This window comes from Triticum urartu, chromosome 5A, assembly GCF_056163025.1.
Source record: "Triticum urartu cultivar PI428250 chromosome 5A, HENAU_Tu73, whole genome shotgun sequence".
Taxonomy (NCBI): Eukaryota; Viridiplantae; Streptophyta; class Magnoliopsida; order Poales; family Poaceae; genus Triticum; species Triticum urartu.
The window spans coordinates 586952491-586958724 of NC_141877.1; the positions used below are offsets into that span (position 1 = coordinate 586952491).

General features: G+C 43.5%; 1 non-coding gene across 1 annotated transcript; it reads right to left on the minus strand.

The window, feature by feature from the left end:
- Positions 1–2042: 2042 nt before the first annotated feature.
- TRNAA-AGC (transfer RNA alanine (anticodon AGC)) lies at positions 2043–2115 on the minus strand. Its single transcript has one exon. It is a non-coding gene; the product is annotated as a tRNA-Ala (tRNA).
- Positions 2116–6234: the final 4119 nt, after the last annotated feature.

Genomic DNA, 6234 nt, shown 5'->3' on the forward strand with positions numbered 1-6234 from the left:
TTAACCAAAAAGAAAGGCATGAGCACCCCTCCTTCCCTCTGTGGATGTTCTTGTAAAGAAGAAAGAAGGTTCGTGGCAGCTATGGGTTATAGGCAACTCAATTGTCATAAAAAACCGGTATCTCATGTGATTCATATCAAATGATTGAATTTGCATCAAATTATAATTTGTTGGTCATATCATAGGAAAAATAAGAAAAATATTTCAAGAGACAACACTCACCAAAAATGTAGTGTGCATAAATCCTTAAAAAAAACCTATAGAACTCACTATATAAACTAACAATCCATATAGCAAAAATCCCTGATGGTTACAACCTTGCTAATTTCTTATGAGGACCTTTTGAACCGCAAAGGTGATAAATAAATAGCTGGTATTGTTAGCGCTTAGGCATAAATTGTCTCATCTCCTTGTGTAATTTTGAACTCTCCATTATTTTTCATGTTTCTATAATATTTTGAGAACTTGAGTTTTTTCCAACGGAAAACATTAAATAAAATCTAAAGTGTTCAAAAAAAATTACGAAGCTATTAAATTCCATACAATCATAGATTATCTATGAACACACTCTTTTTTAAAAAATAAGGAAATATTATGAAACCAAATTAACATTTGAAAATACTATATTTAGCCTTTATGTGGATGTATGAGTGACGCTCGTGTATGAGCAAAAAAATTTCTTCTGTTTTAGACTTGTGATTTTCCTTCTTTGCCTTTTTTTGGCATTCCTAGTTCTTTTTTACCTTTTTTTTGGCAAAACCGGCATGGAAGTCTCTCATTGCTTTAATTATATATGTATTGAAAGTGTGGTGTATGTACGCGGTATGTTAGGAAGCAATAAACTTCACAAGATAATTTCCTATTTATTTTTTTTGCTCCTCTGCTTACGGATCTGATGTACATGTAAACTTGTTTGGTTTTGGTGCTTAGATACCAAATCTAGACCCAATCGAATGGTGTTCACATAATTCTAGTTACTATCACAACTAGTACAATCCAGGCCATTCAGCTCATGGGAAAACAATGAATGCTTACCAACCTTTGTTTTTGTAATAGTGTTCCTTTAGTCATTGCCCTTTATATACACCACCACAACTTCATTTGAGGATATCACAACTTTCTTATTTCCATTTAATGTCAAGATGTTGGTAGATTTTTCTTATCAATATCGGTAACACTATATTAGTACATATAATAAGGGATAGTCACATATACACATCGAGTAGAGGATCATAGAAAAACAATACAAACGCTAGAACCCATGGGAATAGAAGGCATAGGGAATACTAGTGGTGCTAGAGGGCAAGGAGTTCTAAGAGAAACTTGGCATCTTTGCGGAAGTGTCCTTCTAATCCCGACCTCAAATGCTCCTGTTATTTACAGTAAAAATCCAAAAATATAGTTTTCCCCAGTAAACAATGCTTAGATTTATCCATACATGCATATTTTCGTGATGAAATCATATGTGCAGATGTCTGGGCAAATATAACAATATCATCACTCCAAAGTGCTTCCAAAACAGTAGTTTTGGAGTTTTTTCTCTTTTTTTTTGCAAAGAGCATTAGGAATGTTCTTTCCTCACGGATATTTGCGCATATGTGGAACATGCAACACTGTGTGCTGCCAAGAAATTTGAGAAAATATTGACTTTTACTACTTTTATTCTTCTATTCACGAGGGTGCATTTAATTTCGAGAGCATAAACTCCATGTCCGAGATTTTGGATCTTCACTGGGGTGATATGTTATGGTGCCCTGTCTCTTGTTTTATCTACTAGCCAATGATGTAAGTACTGTTTTGTGGCTGCAGCCCTGCCATCATTACCAGTGAATCGGATTGATTCTTCTTTTTTGTGACGAGAATTTGATTGATTCTAAGCGCGGCAATAATTGAGAAGAAACAGAATGCCTCCTTTTTCGTGCCCATTCCTTTGTTTGTGCAGAAGAAAAAACAGATTTGAAAACAGAGCCGTTATTATTTTGCTCCAATCCATGCAGAAGAAGAACAGCTGCGAAGTGTGCAAAAACACTTGACAGAACAGTTGGAGATGCGGGGTATCGATCCCCGTACCTCTCGCATGCTAAGCGAGCGCTCTACCATCTGAGCTACATCCCCATTGGTGTGTGCGCTCAAAAAGAAAACATAATTAGTCTTATACAAGAATCAATTCAATACTCGCTCTGTTCTCTGGTCTGAAGAACAAACTGCACAAGAGGACCAAAGCGGGGCAGCTACAGGCTACAAGCAGATACCGCAGTCCGACGTGGCCCAGCCATACCTTTGGAAAGCCTATCCAACAAATTTGAGGCCCAAACCAGAATTCCGTCCAGCGCCGCGCCCCACACTCTCTCCTCCCTACAGAACAGAACAAACTCTAAACGTCCCGTCCCACCATTAAATTTGGGGGACAATTGGTTGGACAGGGCAGGAGGACATGTCCTCCCGAATTTTCCAAGCCATCCAAATGTGAGAAACATTCAAGGAAAAGCAGTGAAACTGCTGCTCCAAGGAGAACAAGAAAGCTTGAACGCCTCTTTCTTTTTCTTTTTTTCTTTTTTTTTCAGGGAAGAAAGCTTGGACGTCTGATTAAAACTCTCCTGGGACCTCAGACCACTTGCACCATGTAGCAACCACCCCCTTCGTAAACTAATATAAAGCATTTATATCACTATTTTAGTAATCTAACTAATGTAAAAGCATTTATATCACTATTTTAGTAATCTAAACATTTTTATATTAATTTACAGAGGGAAACTAGCAAACCATGATGAGGTAGCCACGAAATCATACAATGCAATGCGACGCACAGTTGGTATATTTCGTCCATACCACACATTGTTCCAGTACCCCTCAGCCAATGCGACCCATGCTAGCTTCGGGTGGCTAACAGACGATGCTTGCAAAGTGCCAAGCAGTGGGAGGCCGTCAGCTCTCCTTGCAGAAATTTAGAGTAGCGGTCAGCTCGTGGGCTATAAATTGGACGTGCAGGGACCCGTCCATTGCATCACGCACAAAGCTACGCCACAAATACTCCAAAAACTCTTCAAGAGGGCTTACAGCATCTCCAATAATGATGGTGATGTAGATGTAAAAATAACAAATTTTTACATCAACGGGGGGCAAAAATGACACCCCAATAGATGATGTAGATGCAAAAAAAAAAATTACTCAAAGAATAGGGCACGATGTAAAATAGGCCACCGAGTGATGCAAATTTGAATCACTTGGGCCGCTCAAGAAAAAGGCGAGCACGAACTGCCGCGCAGAACCTTCCAGCCTTGCACCGCTCGCCTGCCGCCACCGGACCCCATGGACGCCTCCTCCGACACCGTGGCCGCCAACGCCACTCCGACACACCTCGCCATAGCTACCTTTGCGTCCGCCGCCGGTCCTGCTGCCGCCGCCATGCCTCCTTCAAATCAGCACGGTGGATTTGCAGCCCCACGTCCCGCGACCACCATCGGAATGGGACCGCCAGCGAGGAAGAAGGCTCCCACAGGAAAATCACATGGTGGTGGCTCGAAGAGGCCGACGCGCGACCTCACCAGGGCTTCGTCCCGAGAGAAGAAGACGAAGGCGTCCCCGGCTGTTGTTGATGCTTCATCGCCATCGTCGCCTGCGGCTGGTGCTGTTGCTGATGGCATGCCTCCTCCCCCACCAACTCTCGCCCTCTCACCGGTTGTGAAGGAGGAGCCATTGACGCCTGCCTCCACTATCTCCAACTTAGTCTACAAGATGTTGCCATCACGTATTCCAGCATTAGTGCCCTATTTTACATCATCTATTGGAGTTGGAGGTTTTCGGTGATGTAAAAAAGCACTTTTAGGTCATATAAATTTTACTCGAACCAGAATTGGTACACGATTATACAACATCTATTGGAGATGCTCTTAGAAAATCTAGTTGGGCTCCTCAAACACCCATTATAAGTTCGTGAGGATGGCTCGGTCAGTGACTGATCAAAAAATCGTGACACAACCGGACCTATACATCCGATCTAACCGACACCCTCATATTCTGCCCATATATCTGGGGTGGATATGTGAGGTCCGGATGCGCATGGGCACGTCTGCCATGTCGTTATAGACAGACCTGAAGGAAACATGCCCTAGAGGCAATAATAAAGTTGTTATTTATATTTCCTTATATCATGATAAATGTTTATTATTCATACTAGAATTGTATTAATCAGAAACTTAGTACATGTGTGAATACATAGACAAACAGAATGTCACTAGTATGCCTCTACTTGACTAGCTCGTTGAATCAATGATGGTTATGTTTCCTAACCATAGATATGAGTTGTCATTTGATTAACGAGATCACATCATTAGAGAATAATGTGATTGACTTGACCCATCCGTTAGCTGCACGATGATCGTTTAGTTTGTTGCTATTGCTTTCTCCATAACTTATACATGTTCCTATGACTATGAGATTATGCAACTCCCGAATACCGGATGAACACTTAGTGTGCTATCAAACGTCACAACGTAACTGGGTGACTATAAAGATGCTCTACAGGTGTCTCCAATGGTGTTTGTTGAGTTGGCATAGAACGAGATTAGGATTTGTCACTACGAGTATCGGCGAGGTATCTCTGGGCCCTCTCGGTAATGCACATCACTATAAGCCTTACAAGCAATGTGACTAATGAGTTAGTTGCGGGATGATGCATTACGGAACGAGTAAAGAGACTTGCCGGTAACGAGATTGAACTAGGTATTGAGATACCGACGATCGAATCTTGGGCAAGTAAGGTACCGATGACAAAGGGAACAACGTATATCGTTATGCGGTTTGACCGATAAAGATCTTCGTAGAATATGTGGGAGCCAATATGAACATCCATGTTCTGCTGTTGGTTATTGACCAGAGACGTGTCTCGGTCATGTCTACATAGTTCTCAACCTCGTAGGGTCCGCAGGCTTAACGTTCGGTGACGATCAGTATTATGAGTTTATGTGTTTTGATGTACCGAAGGTACTTCGGAGTCCCGGATATGATCACGGACATGACGAAGTGTCTCGAAATGGTCGAGACATAAAGATTGATATATTGGATGACTATATTCGGACACCGGATGAGTTCCGGGGGTCACCGGATAATTATCGGAGTGCCGGGGGGTTATCGGAACCCCCGGGGGAACTAATGGGCCACATGGGCCTTAGTGGAGACAGAGAGGGCCGGCCAAGGGAGGGCCGCGCCCCCCTCCCCTCTGGTCCGAATTGAACTAGGGAAGGTGGCGGCGCGCCCCTTTCCTTATCTTCTCTCCCTCTCCTTCCTTCCCCCTTCCTCCTCCTAGTAGGACTAGGAAAGGGGAGTCCTACTCCTACTAGGAGGAGGACTCCTCCTCTCCTGGCGCGTCCCCAAGGGCCGGCCAGCCTCTCCCCCCTTGCTCCTTTATATACGGGGGCAGGGGCACCCTAGGACACACAAGTTGATCATTGATCTCTTAGCCGTGTGCGGTGCCCCCCTCCATCATAATCCACCTCGGTCATATCGTCGTAGTGCTTAGGCGAAGCCATGCGTCGGTAGCTTCATCATCACCGTCATGACACCATCGTGCTGACGAAGCTCTCCCTCGACACTCAGCTGGATCGAGAGTTCGTGGGACATCACTAAGCCGAACGTGTGCAGATCGCGGAGGTGTTGTACTTTCGGTACTAGGATCGATCGGGTCGTGAAGACGTACGACTACATCTACCGTGTTGTCATAACGCTTCTGCTTATGGTCTATGAGGGTACGTGGACAACACTCTTCCCCTCTCGTTGCTATGCATCACCATGATAGATCTTGCGTGTGTGTAGCATTTTTTTTGAAATTACCGCGTTCCCCAATAGTGGCATCCGAGTCAGGTATATGCGTAGATGTTATATGCACGAGTAGAATACAAAGGAGTTGTGGGCGTGGGTATATACATATTGCTTGCCATCACTAGTTGATTCTTGATTCGGCGGTATTGTTGGATGAAGCGGCCCAGACCGACATTACGCGTACGCTTACGCGAGACTGGTTCTACCGACGTGCTTCATACAGAGGTGGCTGGTGGGTGTCAGTTTCTCCAACTTTAGTTGAATCGGTTTCAATGAACAGTGTTCTTTTTGAAGATCAAAAAGCAATCACTATACTATGTTGTGGTTTTGATGCGTAAGTAAAAACGGTTCTTGCTCAGCCCGTAGCAGCCACGTAAAATTTGCAACAACAAAGTAGAGGACGTCTAACTTGTTTTT